General features: G+C 37.3%; 1 protein-coding gene across 8 annotated transcripts in view; it reads right to left on the bottom strand.

Moving 5' to 3' along the window:
• TFDP2 (transcription factor Dp-2) overlaps nt 1-16,125 on the bottom strand; it is a 177,411-nt gene that overhangs the window by 74,629 nt on the left and 86,657 nt on the right. The window contains exon 1 of one of the 8 annotated variants that reach the window (XM_019797125.2): nt 2,407-2,431. The exons of the other annotated variants lie outside the window; for them this stretch is intronic. The gene's annotated coding sequence lies outside the window, so the exon portion shown is untranslated. Of the gene's footprint in view, nt 1-2,406; nt 2,432-16,125 lie in introns of those variants that run through there. 8 annotated transcript variants of the gene reach the window in all.

The following is a 16,125-nucleotide window of genomic DNA, read 5'->3' as shown; positions in this document are numbered from 1 at the left end:
GACACTTAACTGACTGAGCCACCCAGGCGCCCCTCTAGTATAGTCTTAAAACAAAAGGAAATTAAACTTCTCAATACTCAGATACACTCATCATACTTATAAATAGCAGAGTATCCTTCCCTCCCCCATCCCACCGCCAGAGCTGGACAATGGTTACAAGTTGAAATATACACTACCTGGAATATTCACACATTCAATATGTGTTCTAACAAAAAATCTAACAGCAACCCAAGGTCGGGAAGACATGTGATGACTGAGGTCAAGTAATGGGTAAGATAAGGTGGAGCCAAAGCAAGATCTCATCAGGAATGGTTCCTACAGGAGCGATTTTTCTTTTCCCTAACCATCATTCATTCTTTCTTCAACCAATACTACTGAGCACTTCTAATGTATCAGGCACTGAGTTAGGGAGCAAATCGACCTGCTCCCTACTGTCTACCCCATAAATCTGACCTTAAGCCTATCCCTATTTTTCCATGTTTCCTTCTCCATGTTTGCCTTCCTTGCCAGCGCCCTTTCTCCAGTCCCAAATTCTTCACTTACACAGCCCTTCAGTCTACTTCCAAGCCCTTCTCGGCAAGCATCATAATCACTAGCTTCTGTGTTCCTTTACACACACTTTGGGGTAATTATGAGTCTTCCTACTGGCATAACAAAGTACATCTTGTGTATGTCCTCTCAAACAATTTCTCCTTAATCTTACTTAGAAAATCCACTAAGTATCATATTATTTACAACTATTGGTTATCTAGAAAATACCAAAGGGGGCTAGGCATTCATTCCCCCAGGTTTATAAGCTAATTAATTCAGACTAGAGTTTGCTATGCTTATCGGTAACCTGACCAAGTACTAACCATATTTTACAGGTACCTTTCTGATTCTATAGGCAGAAGTGATATTATGATAGCACAACCATAGTTTTTATTTGCCCATTCCTGTTAAAGTAAGTATCTGCCAGATACATATTGTGAGGGATGGACATTACCTATGCTAGTTTCCTATACTTACTTATATTTTGAAATAAAATGTCTAATCATCCTGATGAGAACTACATCTAAAGCAAAGGGTTCCTGCTACCATTTGCATGGATAAGTGATAGTTTCTTAAATATATCATGCAGTAAAAGTAACTTCACCTTCACGTGCTCCTTTTCTTCTTCCCACCTTTAAATATAGACATTTTTCAAGGATCCATCCTTGATGATTTTTTATTCAAGATTTATATTCCCTCTTTGAAGGGTATTACCTATTTCCATGGCTTTATCACCACTATGTAGATGACTATGAAAATTTATACTTCTAGCCCTAGTCTTCTCTGTTCTGCTCTAAACTCTTATTTACAATTGCCCATTGGACATCTCTGTCTCTATGTCCCACAATCTCAAGTCAATTTCTGCATTACAACCAGCTTATCCTCCTATGTTCTCCATTCTCGTTAAAGGCATATTCATCCAGAACAGAAAGTGATTTTCTATTCTTGCTTCCTCCTCACCATCCAAATGCCCACATTGTTTCGTTTTTTTCCCCTAAAACACACATCATTCCCCTAGTTTAAAAGCAAAAGAAATAAGAAATACTTTTGATGACGTCCTGACTACCCTATCAAAAATAGTGGTAGCCTTAAGACACACAAGGCTATTTAAACTGATTAAAGTTAAATGAAACTAAAAACTTGATTTTCCAGTTGCACTAGACACACGTTAAGTCCTCAACAGCCACATATGGCTAACCGCTTACAGATACAAAACATTTCCATCATCACAGAAAGTTCTATTAAACATCTCTGGTTTAGGGCACCTGGGTGGCTCAGAGGGTTAAGCGTCTGCCTTCAGCTCAGGACATGATCCCAGGGTCGGCATGGGGCTCCCTACTCAGTGGGGAGTCTGCTTCTCCCTCTCCCTCTGCCCCTCCCCTCTGCTCTCTTCCCCCCAGTCCCCTCACTCAAATAAATAAAACCTTAAAAAAAAAATACAGTCTCTGGTCTACAGGAACAGCAAACTACTTAAAACAGTACTTTAAATTTTCCTCAATTTGGCCCCTTACCCTCTACCTTAGAAGGTATCAAACCTTATTTTCTATCTAAAACTCAACCACAACAAAAATCCAAACAACCTGATTTAAAAATGGGCAAAGGACCTGAATAGACATTTCTCCAAAGAAAATATACAAATGGCCATTATGCACACGAAAGGATTTCATCACTAATCTTTAGGGAAATGCAAATTATTAATTATAATGAGATCACCTCATAACCATTAAGATGGCTAATACCAAAACAACAGAAAATAAGCATTGATGAGAACGTGGAGAAATTGTAATCTTTGTGCACTGTTGATGCAATGTAAAATGGTACAGCTACTATGGAAATCAGAATATTGACTCCTCAAAAAATTAAAAACACAATTACCATATGATTCTGCTGGGGTAACTCCACTTCCAGGTATATAACCAAAAGAATTGAAAGCAGGGTCTTATAGGGATATTTGTACTTCCATGTTCATAGCAGCATTATTGGCAACAGCTAAAACATAGAAGAAACCCATGTGTCCACTGATGGTAAATGATAAGCAAAATGTAGTAAATACATACAATGGAATATTATTCCACCTTAAAAAGGAAGAAAATTCTGATGAACCTTAAGGACAGTAGTATGCTATGTCACAAAGAGACAAATACTGTATGATTCTACTTATATGACTACTTAGAGTAGTCAAAATCATAGAGACATAAAGCAGAATGGTAGTTGTCAGGGGCTGGGGGAAGGGAGAATGGGAGTTACTATAATAGAGTTCAAGTTTTACAAGATGAAAAATTATGGAGATGAATGGTAGGATGGTTGCACAGCGCTATGAATGTATTCTGTATCACTGAATGTATATTTAAAAATGACTAGGATGATGTTTTATGTCATGTATATTTTACCATAATAAAAAAAATTGAAAAAACAAAACAAAAACTCATGTTGGAGTGGGAACAGAGGGTATGTGGGAAATCTGTACCTTCCACTTAATTTTACTATGAACTTAAAACTTTGCTGACAAAATAAAGTCTACTTTTTAAAAAAGCACATATAACAGTCTTGGCCAAAATGCCTTTCTCCTCTTCTTTCTCTCTTTAGTCCACCCACTCCTCCACATCCATTAGTAGGTCCACCTCTATTATAAGAGCTTCTCTTTCTTCTCTTACTCAAGTCTAACCTAACCCTCCTACCTGTATATTCTTACATAAAATACATTAAAATATCAAGACCAGTACAGGTAAGATCAATGTATTATAAGAATAATCTTGGTACAATCTAAATTATAACAACAATTAAATTACATGATAAATTCTTAATGAGATGTTGTCAAAACTGCAAAATTAAGTTAGTTCATTCAATCTATACATATTTACTATCTGTTTACAACATGCCAATCTTAAGTAGGGGAAGGAAAAAAATATAATCCCTAGCCCCAGGAAGTTACAGTCTAATGGAGGAAACACTATAAACTAGCAAACAAATACAAAAATACCAACTGTGTCCACTGCTAGGAACGAAACAAGGGGCATCAAAGAGCTGGGAAGGGGTATTCCACGTGGGCCCTTTATACAAGATGCTCTAGGAAGCTCTCTCTGAAGGCAGTGATATTTAAGCTGCAACCTGGAAGATGAGGACGTGTCAGCAAGGTAAAAGCAGGGAGAAGAACGTTTCAGGCAGCACAGAACTGTGAAAAGGCTCACATAACACCCATAACCTTAAAAGTAAAGCAAATAAATGGAAACTGAGGAAGCCAAATAAAATATACATTGAGGGAATGGCTTTAGGGAAAAAAAGTAATTTACTAATTTTTGTTATTTACAAAAACAGTAGAAGGAACCCATTCCTTATTTTCTTATTTGAGGCTACAGCAAAGTACATGGGGAATGAATCAGGATCATGGATGCCATTCTGAGCAGAAGGCTAAAAAGGAACACCAGGATTACCAGACCTCAACAAATATTCTCTAAACACAATCATGAACGCACAATATTCCACTGTACATGTGTCATGTTTTATTTCCCTATAAATGGATGTTTACATAGTCTCCATATTTTGCCATTATAAATATTATGTAAAAAAATTATGTAGTAAACACTTCTACACTCAAATCTCTTATTCTTTTTTTTTTTTAAAGATTCTATTGATTTATTTATTTGAGGAAGAGAGAATGAGAAAGCGGGGGAGGAGTAGAGGGAGAGGGACAAGTGGACTCTGCGCTGAGTGCAGAGCCCGACACGGGCCGATCTCACGACTCTGAGATCATGACCTGAGCAAAAATCAAGAGCTTAACCGATTAAGCCACCCAGGGGCCTCTCTCTTATTCTTTTCTAATGACAAACTCCAAGAAGGGTTTTAGTAGGTGAAAGAATATCAACTGTTTTAAGGAGTCTGATGTGTATTACCAATTTGCTTCCCAGAGGACTTAATACTGACTCACACTTCGAAGGGAAGTAGATTTAAAGAATAAGATAAAAGTATACAGGAGAAAGTAAGAATCATCCACAATTCAAATACCTAGAAATAATTATAATGAATGTTTTACATACATATATCAAGTCTTTTTCTATGCCACATATTTTTCCTTTTCCAAAAAAAGCAGGGGAGGGATCACGCAGTACATGCTGGTTTAACTTTTTGAACTTAATAAATTTAGTTTATAACATCTCTAGAATACTGTCATACATCAGTGTCACAATTACTCATTTATCACACTGCTTCCAATTATTCATTCTCATCAACAATGCCGCAAACATTCTTTTGCTAAAATCTTCCCACAGGTCTTCCTTTAATTAGGATAAATTCACAGAAGAGAAAATGCTGAGTCAGGTTTGCATATTCTAAAGATTTCTGATATGCACTGAGCAAATTATCTCCAGAGAGGTTGTATCACTCTGAGTTCCCAGACCAGCCTCAACCAGCCCCAAAGGAGGTATTAACAACAACTACAACAACAAAACAACCAAATCTTTTCTAAATTGATTGGCAAACATTGGCTTTTGTTATTTAAATTTGCATTTTGATTACTGACAAGTTGAATATGTATTTATATTTTTATTATCCATTTGCATTTCTGTTGTGAATTTCCCATGCTACTACTGTTTTTTTCTTGTAATGCTAATATTTAATTTATTTATTTGTATTACATTTAGTTATGTTTACTAAGCTTCCTCTGGTCTGTGAAGTTTTTCAGATCTGCCTTGTTTTTGATGACCTTGACAGTTCTGAGAAGTACTGGTTTGGTATTTTGCAGAATGCCACTCATTATGGGTTTGTCTGATTTTTTTCTCAGAGTTGTTAAGTTTTTGGGAGGAAGATCTGATCACATCATATCAAGGGTACCAGCTATCAACATGACTTATGACAAAGTTAACCTTGAGGATCAACTGGCCAGGGCTATTTTTTTAGGTTTCTCCACTGTAAAGTTACTCTCCCACCTCCAGCCTGTGTTTCCATAAGCTACAATTTGGAAGCAACACACTAAGTGCACCCACACTCACAGTGGGGTTGGAGGACTTAAGCTCTACCTCCTTGAGGAAGAATGTCTAAATTAGAGTCTAAATAAATTATTTGGAATGCTGTATGGAGATTTGTCTCTTCTCTCTCACCTCTTTATTCAATCACTATTTGTATGAGTATGTACTCACGTATTTTATTTTATACTTAAAGTTAAAATCCAACATTGCATTATTTATTTAAATAAATAAATATTATTTATTTATCAAACAGCTCCAGTTTTGGCCACTGGGATCTTTTTCAGGATGGCTCCTGTGTTGCTTTGGCATAATCCACTTTTTTTTTTTAATACTTCCTTACTTTCTGGTATTATAAAATACTCCAGCTTTATCTGTGTATTTCCTGCCCCAAACCTTCATTAGCTATTTTTCTAAGGAGCCTTGGATCCTTTTATTGGAGAATAGTATTAGAAACCAAGATCTGGATGGTGGGTGACACTGTTGGTTTTTAAAAACTCTTAAAGATTTGATTGAAACAGCATTATGTAATTTTTATTTGATTTGGAAAGAACTGTCAACTTTAAAATACTTATTTTTCTCTTTCAGGAATACAGAATTACTTTCATTTATTGTGTTATCCTTTATGTTTCTTACTACATAATAAAATCATTGCTTTTTCTGTATATCACAGCAATAATAATTTAAATATCACTTGATATTTCCTCCATCTGCTAATACAAATATTCCAGACCTTACAGAGTCTCCAACAGCCTATAAAGATTTCCACAAGCCTTTAGAGGAGTGATCCTCAGCCTTGGCTGCACATTTGAATCAACTGAGAAACTTATATCCAAGTCATCAACTCCATCTGAATCACTGAGGGCAAGACCAAGGCATAAGTATTGTTCTAAAGGTATCAGATGATTCCAGTGAGTATCTAAGCTAAGAAACACCACTTTTGTCTTTTACGTGGCTTCATTAAAAGCTCATTCTCAGTAAGTACTGCTGAGTAATGCTGCCTCCACTAGGAACAGATCACCTCCCCCTTCCTCTGCGGAAACACTGGCAGTCCATGAGATGCCAAAGCTTCAAGTTTTGCCTTTTCCGAAACAAGGAAGAATATTTCGCTCCCTTACTATGTTATATTACCCTATAAGAGATATACATAAGCAGCACTACTAGTGACTTAACAAGATGATTCTCATTAAGTTATATTTTAAAAGATAATTGTTTCGTTGTTTTCATAAAAACTTACACCTACCCGATTCTCACAGGATTCACACATGACTCAAATGGGTCTGGGCATAAGACAAACCCTACTACCATCAGGAATATTAAGAATCATTTCCCCTTTATAAAGACCAAGATTTTTTTTTAAAGGTTCAGCCTCTTTCTTCCCCTGAGATAAAATGAACATAATCATAGCAACATTAGAACTCAAACTCAGCTCAACTCCTGACTGACTCAATCCCATAGACAAATGGACTAACAAAAGAAATGCACTCATTTCCAGGTTTAAATAATATTTACTTCAACCTCTACTGTTCTTTTTTTTTTTTTTTTAAGATTTTATTTATTTGACAGAGAGAGAGACAGCCAGCGAGAGAGGGAACACAAGCAGGGGGAGTGGGAGAGGAAGAAGCAGGCTCCCAGCAGAGGAGCCTGATGCGGGGCTCGATCCCAGAACGCAGGGATCACGCCCTGAGCCAAAGGCAGATGCTTAACGACTGAGCCACCCAGGTGCCCCTCTACTGTTCTTTCATACAAAATGGCTGGCATTAAAATTGTAACACACATGCAAAAGAGGGTTAAAAAAAAAAAACCTACTGCAGGGGTTTTTTTAGAACAAGGACTGTTACCAGGGATATACACGGGTATTACATAATGATAAAAGAAAACATAAAAAAACATAAATAACACATAACAATCCTAACTGTGCATGTACCCAACAACAGTTTCAAAATATTTCTGGGGCGCCTGGGTGGCACAGTGGTTGGGCGTCTGCCTTCGGCTCAGGGCGTGATCCCGGCGTTATGGGATCGAGCCCCACATCAGGCTCCTCCGTATGAGCCTGCTTCTTCCTCTCCCACTCCCCCTGCTTGTGTTCCCTCTCTTGCTGGCTGTCTCTGTCTCTGTCAAATAAATAAATAAAATCTTTAAAAAAAAAAAAATATTTCTAAGAAAAAGTGACAACTCAAAGGAGAAATAGAAAAGGCACCATTATAATTGGAGACCAACATTCCTCTCTCACTAATCAACAGAACAAGCAGACACATAGTGAGGACACAGAAAATCTGAACAACACTAGCAATCAACTTGACATCATTAATATTTATAGAACACTCCATTCAACATCAGCAAAATCCAGTCTTTTCAGTGGACTTGGAACATTAACTAAGATAGGCCATATAACAGATCTTGAGACAAACTTCAAACTGCAGAACAATTTAAACAACCTCCAAGGGATGGTCTCTGATCACAGCAGAATTAAACCAGAAATCAATTACAGAAAGATTTCTGGAAAATTCCGAAATATTAAACAACACATTTCCAAATTCACTGAAAGCTACAAACTACCAGCACTTGCTCAAGAAAAGACAGACAACCTGAGTAGCCCTATACCTATTACAGAAATTGAATTCCCAGTTTATAGCCTCCACACTAAGAAAACTCCAGGCCCAAATGTCTTCAATGGCAATTTCTACCAAATATTTATGGAATAACTAATCTAACACTATACAAACTCTTCCAGAAAACAGAAGAGACATTTTCCAACTCATTTGATAAGGCTGGAACTAACCTGATACAAAACCAAACAAAGAAATCACAAGATAATTCTAAACCAATATCCTGCTTGAACACAGCCACAAAAACCTGTTAATTAACTAGCCTTAAAAAAGAATGAAATTCTGATACATGCTACAATATGGGTAAATCTTGAAAATATTATGCTAAGTGCAACAGGCCAGACAAAAGGATCAATAATGTATGTCTCCACTTACGTAAGGAAGGCACCTAGAATAATCAAATTCATAAAGACAAAAAATGAGAACAATGGTTATGAGAAACTAGAGAAGGGGGAATATGGAATTATTATTTAATGGGTACAGAGTCTCTGTTTGGGATGAAGAAAAAATTGGAAATGGATAGCGGCGATTGTTGCACAACAATGTGAATGTACTCAAAGCCATCAAATTACACACCTGAAAATGGTTAAGACAGTAAACTTTATGTTATATATATGTTACCACCATAAAAAAGATCTTTAACAAAATGTTAGCAAACCTGATACAGCAACAGATAAAAAAGGATATTACATTATGAGCAAATGGTGTCTATCCAAAGAATGCTGGCTGGCACAGATAAGCCAGAAGAATCCATAAAAAAGCTAGCTAGCAAAAGTAATCAATTTTAGTAAGCCAATGAGTTTAGCAAGGTTTATATTTTATCAAAATACACAACATACAAAAAAAAACAAGAAAGAGTAAACCTGACTTTAAAAAACAAAGCAACAGAAAGCCAAATAAATAACAGTGGTACCAGTGGACCTTCTTATCTTGTTCCTGTTTTATTTTATTTTTTTAAGATTTTATTTGACAGAGAGAGAGAAAGAGCGAGACAGGGCACAAGCAGGGGGAGCAGCAGACAGGGAGAAGCAGGCTCTCTGCTGAGCAGGGAGCTTGATGTGGAGTTCGATCCCAAGACCCTGGGATCATGACCTGAGCCAAAGGCAGATGTTTAACTGACTGAGCCATCCAGGCACCCCTCTTGTTTCTGTTTTAAATGGGAATATGCGTTTCTAATGGAAATGTCTTAAATATGATACTGCCTAATAACTTAAAGATGGACTTTTAGAAAATATATTTCAAAGTATCTTTTAATTCCTAGTTCATAGAGAGATTTTTTAAAAGGCCCATGAAGTATTTCAGGCAAAAATATGGTTCCCCTTGATCTACCTATATAAATGTATTATTGGTAATTTCTTATTATTAAATCAAGCATCTCTACTTTCTGAGACAAATTCTACATGGTACATGGTACACAGTTCTTTTATTATAATGTCAATTTTATTTGCTAATAATTTGGGTTTCTGCTTTTATAGTTGTGTGACTGGTCTGTAACTCTCTGTACTGTTAAATTTTATTATATGAGTTAAATTAGTTTTGTTTCATGTACTGAACGCCTTTGGTTTTATACTTTACTTGTTTTACTGCCTGAATTATCTATTCATAGAAACAGGAAAAAAGCTTGCCCATAAAACTATGAAGAGAAGAGTCTTTTTTACCCCCCTTAAAGATTTATTTATTTGAGAGACAGAGCACGAGGGAGCGGAAGGGGCAGAGTAAGAGGGACAAGCAGACTCCCCGCTGAGCCTGATGCAGGGCTAGACCCCAGAACCCTGAGATCATGACATGAGCCGAAGCTCTATGCTCAATGGACTGAGCCACTCATGAACCCCAAGAAGAGACTTTTTCAAAGTAATTTTTGGGGACAATATTTCCACTTCTTTCAACATATTAGACTTCAAGTCTTCTACTTTTTAAAATAATCCATTTCGGGGGTACCTGGCTGGCTCAGTCAAAAGAGCATGTGATTTTTGATCTTGGGATTATAAATTCTCCACATTGGCAGTAGAGTTTACCTAAACAAATTAAATAAATAAAACAGACTTAAAAAAAAAAGATTAACATAATCAATTTGGTAATTTATATCCCCCCCCACAAATAATTTCTTTCATTAGTATTTTCAAATTCCTTAACATAACTGCTATATGGTAATCTGATAATTTTTAGTATGGTAACCATCTTTAAATGTTCCATGAATGGCTGAGGAGAAGGGTTTTCTTTGTTTGTAATGTACCCAGTGTCAGAGTTGAATTAATGTGAGGAGGGTATTCATTTAGGGGGGTGGCAGAGATGGGAACTTGGTTATATATGGGAGATTAATCACACAAGTAAACACATAGAGGATAATGGGAGCCAGGACTTCTGGAAGACTGCTTAGCTTTGTAAGCCACCACCAACCTGTCTTCCAAAGCGCCTGCATTTTCTGTAACAAAGAATGGGAGTCCATTTTGTTCCACATCCTTGTCAACCATTTGGTATCGTCATCTTTTTGGATTTTAGACATTCTAAAAGGAGTATAGTGCCATTTCACTGTTTTAACTTGCAATTCCTTAATGACAAATGATACTAAGTACCTTTTCATTTCTTATTTGCTTTTTTTTTTTTTTAAAGATTTTATCTATTTGAGAGGAGAGAGCACACACACATGCATGCAAGCAAGCACAAGTGGAGGGGAGGGGTAGAGGGAGAAGGAGAAGCAGACTCCCTGCTGAGCAGGAAGCCCAATGCGGGACGTGATCCTAGGACCCCAGGAACATGACCTGAGCCAAAGGCAGATGCTTAACTGACTGAGCCACCCAGGCGCCTTTTTTTTTTTTTAAAGATTTTATTTATTTATTTAACAGAGAGAGACAGCCAGCGAGAGAGGGAACACAGGCAGAGGGGGTGGGAGAGGAAGAAGCAGGCTCCCAGCAGAGGAGCCTGATGTGGGGCTTGATCCCACGACTCTGGGATCACGCCCTGAGCCAAAGGCAGACGCTTAACGACTGAGCCACCCAGGCGCCCCTCACCCAGGCGCCTCTTATTTGCCTTCTGTATGCATCCTTTGGTGAGGTGTCTGTTCACTTTTAACTCAGCTGTTTGTTTTCTTATTGTTGTTGAAGACAATTGTTGTTATTATTCTTTTTATATTTTGGATACCATTCTAGGTAGTAAAGAATTTCTTACCCAAAGAGAAGTCTGGCTTTCCCCTTAGTTCCTGGGAGGTAATCTCTAGGTCCTTGGAATGTCTTACCTGATAAAAGTGTCTTGAACAATATGATTTAGGGTGGAGGCCTTGAGCCACAAGGAGATTTAGGATGGGGGCGTCTGGGTCACATCAGTTGTCCTACTGAGGGACTGGAGACTTATTTAGCCAGCCACATGAGCTGCTAGTCAGATTTACATAACTGAACCCCAATAAAGACTCCAGATACCGAAGATCATGTGAGCTTCTCTGGTTGGCAATACTTTGTGCAAGCTGTTAAACATCAATACTGGGAAAGTAACACTGTCCATGTCTCCACTGGAAGACAAGTGGAAACTCCACATTTGGTACTTTTCTTGACTCTGGCCTATGTGTCTTTTCACTTGACTGATTTTAATCAGTATTCTTTAGCTGTAATAAACCATAACCATGACCACAATAGCTTTTAATGAGGTCTGTGAATCCTTCTCAACCTATCAAACGTAAAGGTAATTTTGGAGACCCTTGAACTTGCAATTGGTGTTAGACGTAAGGGTAGCCTTTTGTGCACTGCTCTCTAACTTTGCAATTGGCTAACATAACTTTATCAGATATGTGTTTTGCTGTCGTATCTAAAAAGGCATTACCAAACCCAAGGTCACCTAGGATTTTCTATTTTTCTTCTAGATGTTCTTTTTTATGTTTTACACTTAAGTCTATGAATCATTTTGAGTTAATCTTTGTGAATGGTGTAAGGTCTGTGCATAGGCTCATTTTTTTGCATGTAAACTTTCATTGTTCCAACCTCATTTACTGAAGAGTCTCTCCTTTCTACATTGAATTGCCTTTCCACCTCTGTCAAAGATCAGTTGACCGTATTTCTGGGCTCTATATTCTGCTCAATTGGTCTATGTATCTATTCTTTCACAAATACTATACCGTCTTGATTACTATAGTTTTATGATTAGCATAAAAAATCAGGTAACATAAGTTTTGGATATTGTTTTTTGACCCAAGGTGAGTCTCTGTCTTTTAAATGTATTTGTTAATGTATTCATTTTTATTCTAATTATTGACAAGGTGGTCTTACATTCTCTCACTCTTTATTATTCTTGCTGTTCTTTAATATCATCTCCTTTAACTCTGTCCTTTGCTAATAACACTGCAGACATTTTCTTTTTCCTAATAATACCATATTGTTCCATTGTCTTTTGCTATTTAGTAGCAAACAGAAACTCTTTGATTAGTTTTATTTACAGCTTTCATAGCAGTCTCCTTTTCACCTCTTGTCTGGATGCTTACAGTGTATCTTTTATTTTTATTTATTTAAAGATTTTATCCATTTATTTGACATAGAGCAAGAACAAGCAGGGGGAGTGGCAGAGGGAGAGGGAGAAGCAGGCTACCACTGAGCAGGGAACCCAACATGGGGCCCAATCCCAGGACCCCAGGATCAAGACCCACGCCAAAGGCAGACGCCCAAATGACTAAGCCACTCAGGCACCTCAATTTACAGTGTATCATTTAATCCTTCTCAAACGTTTCAACCTCATATATCTAGTACTTATGTATTACTGAAATCCTTTAAACTATAAACTTAGGTTTTCTCAAGTTCAAGTTGTCATCTATTTCATCTTTGATTATTGCTTCTCTTCTATTTATTATTCTTTTCTTTAGGAATACTACTTATCTATACATTGAATCTTTATTCTTTGTACCTGTCATTTTCATCTTTTTTGATCCTTTTCTACTGTTGCATTTCAGAAGACATCCTTCAACTTCTCCTTCCACATCATTGACTTGATTTTCAACACTATCTTTTGATCTCTTCACTGTGAATTTTAATGGTATACTGAATTTCAATATCTCTATGAGTTTTTTTTTAAAGATTTATTTATTGAGAGAGAGAGAGTGCGCACGCACAGGAGGAGGGGCAGAGGTAAAGAGAAAATCTTAAGCAGACTCCTCACTGAGTGCAGAGTCCAAAGCAGGGCTCGATCTCCCTGAGACCTTGACCTGAGCCAAAACTGAGTCAGATGCTAAAATGACTAAGCCACCCAGACACCCCTGATATCTTTATGAGTTCTGATGAGTCTTGAAGAATTTCAAAATACAGAAAAGTACAAAGAATGATTCAGGATTCTTTGTAACCATCCTTATTTCCTCTAGCACCAGGGCCCTGGAGTCAGTCTATATGGATTCAAATATGAGACTTCCCTTAGTTGTGTGATCTTGGGAAGTTATTTAAACTGTTTATTTCAACTTCCTCGGGAATAATCATTTAATTAGATTTAATTAGCTAATTCATGAGTGGATATTTATTTATTTATTTATTTGAGAGGGAGCAAGAGAGCATGAGCAGGGTGTGGGGCAGAGGGAGAGGGAGAGAGAGAATCTTAAGTAGACTCCACACCCAGCATGGAGCCTGACGCAGGGCTCGATCTCACAACCATGAGATCATGACCTGAGCTGAAATCAAGAGTTGGACGTTTAATCAAGTGAGCCACCCAGGCACCCTGTGACTGGTTTTAACACAGTATCTGTTACTCGAAAATACTTAGCTATTATTAGTATAACCTTTGCTGATATATCTTGGTTAGTCTTTCTCTGTCAATCTGCTGTCCTTAACATACAATTTCAGATTCATTAAATAACTTTGAGAAGAAAGCAAATACCATCTAATATCATGTTTTTTACAAGTACAATTTTCCTCTGTGACTTAAGTATAAAATTCCTTTATTTTGCAGTTTCTTAATAAGCCCATGATGATTTTTAAAACACGTTATCAATTATTTGAAAGTTCGGCAAACCAACCAGGTTTGATGTTTGCCAAGAAAAAGCTTTATAAATTCTAGCTGGTTTCTCTCCTTACTGTCTACTTGGGTATTATTTGACTTATAACTCTCAGTTCTCTATTTGGAGAAAAAATTGATACATACAACTCTAGCCAAATATCTGGTATTAAGCAGTACAGAGGATCATGACTCTTACCTGTTACAGAGATTAAGATCTCTTTGAGGATCCACTAAAATTATATACTTTTTCTCCAACACATAGAATTTTGTTTACCAATTCAGTCTATCATGGCTTGAAGTTGACTGTGGATCCCAGATTAAGGATCCCCTGATTTATGCTCTAATGAACTAAGGAAGACTCTGATCCTGTTGCCTCGTTACATGATGTATATGATTAGCAATTTAATCCTCAATACTTTGAAACAGAACATATTCTTCCCTAATCAAAAGCAGGGTCTGACCAAGAGTTGTTTTAAGTTGGTGGCTGGTACAAGAGAGTTCATTAAACTGTTCTCTTTCACTCTTGTACATATTTGAAATTTTCCCAAATAAAACACTTCATTTGTATTTATCTGAAGTAGGGCCTGAAAAAATGCATACCAACCCTCTTCTCTGCCCCTTCCTACTACTATTCCCTTTACATCTGAAAACGCACCCAAACCAGTCCACTTCTCCCTTTACAGAACTGTGGTCACCAAGGGAAGTAAAGAAGTAATGATAAGAGAGATGGGAGGGAGAAAAAGAACCCTGGATGCTGCAGATAACAGTTGCAACACATTGTGGGTAGCTGCCAAGTTTCTAGTTGGCAAAGACCCTACTTCCTTAAGCTGTAGGTATGCAACAGAGATGGGTAGAAAAATCTACCTTTTTCCTGTCTGTCCTTGCTATTCTGTCTCAGGAGTCTGTCTTTACTTCTACTGACAGAAAATCCTCCTAATGTCTGGCATGTTTTAATTTGTATTTCTAGTTTCTCATTCTATTTACAACTGCTTCTCTGTATATTTTCACCTATTTGATCATGGCATTTACAGAGGAGATTAAGCANCTTCTACTGACAGAAAATCCTCCTAATGTCTGGCATGTTTTAATTTGTATTTCTAGTTTCTCATTCTATTTATAACTGCTTCTCTGTATATTTTCACCTATTTGATCATGGCATTTACAGAGGAGATTAAGCAGGGTCCCACTAGCTGACTGCCTGCTAAGCCCAGGCTTCCCACAGCTGAATTCTTTTTTTTCTTTTTTTCTTTTTTAAAGATTTTATTTATTTATTCGACAGAGATAGAGACAGCCAGTGAGAGAGGGAACACAAGCAGGGGGAGTGGGAGAGGAAGAAGCAGGCTCATAGCGGAGGAGCCTGATGTGGGGCTCGATCCCATAACGCCGGGATCACGCCCTGAGCCAAAGGCAGATGCTTAACCGCTGTGCCACCCAGGCGCCCCCCCCACAGCTGAATTCTTAAGGTTAAAAGGTCCTATGATAATCTGGCACATGCGCAACCTGGGAACAACGGATAGGTGGAAGAGATAGCTTTTGATCTATTCTTGCTTTCCTTAACTCTCATACTACAATTTCACATATACAGAAGTGTGTTTATTGATATTAGTGAGCACAGAGAATAGAGAATAGAAAAAAACAAAGTAGTATTTTCTCTCACGGAAGCTCTAGCCCAGACTAACAACAGCTAGAAACTGCCAACAGATGTAAGGTTTAAACAGAAGCATTATAGTAAACAATTAGAAATATTCAAATTCACCCACAATGAAGTGTACATGATAAAACTTAGAAACTAATATGCCAATTATCAGAGACACTCTCAAAGTAAAAAACAAGTTAGCACACAAATAATATTAAAAACAATTAGCATAATGAGGTAGATTGAGATTACTTAGAGATATGGTTCTTTAAATTCCCTCTGGTCTTGTCAATAATGTTCCATGTTAATCAAAGATTTCCTAAGAAAGGTAAGAACACAGAGCAATGTGTTTAGAAGACTGACCTCCAATCTGAAAGATGTGATTTGAAATGTCTTTACCACTTGGGAAAGTTAGTGGCTCTGAGCTTCAGTC

Source organism: Ailuropoda melanoleuca, chromosome 6 (assembly GCF_002007445.2).
Source record: "Ailuropoda melanoleuca isolate Jingjing chromosome 6, ASM200744v2, whole genome shotgun sequence".
NCBI lineage: Eukaryota > Metazoa > Chordata > Mammalia > Carnivora > Ursidae > Ailuropoda > Ailuropoda melanoleuca.
This window is presented reverse-complemented; position numbering and strand designations above follow the sequence as displayed.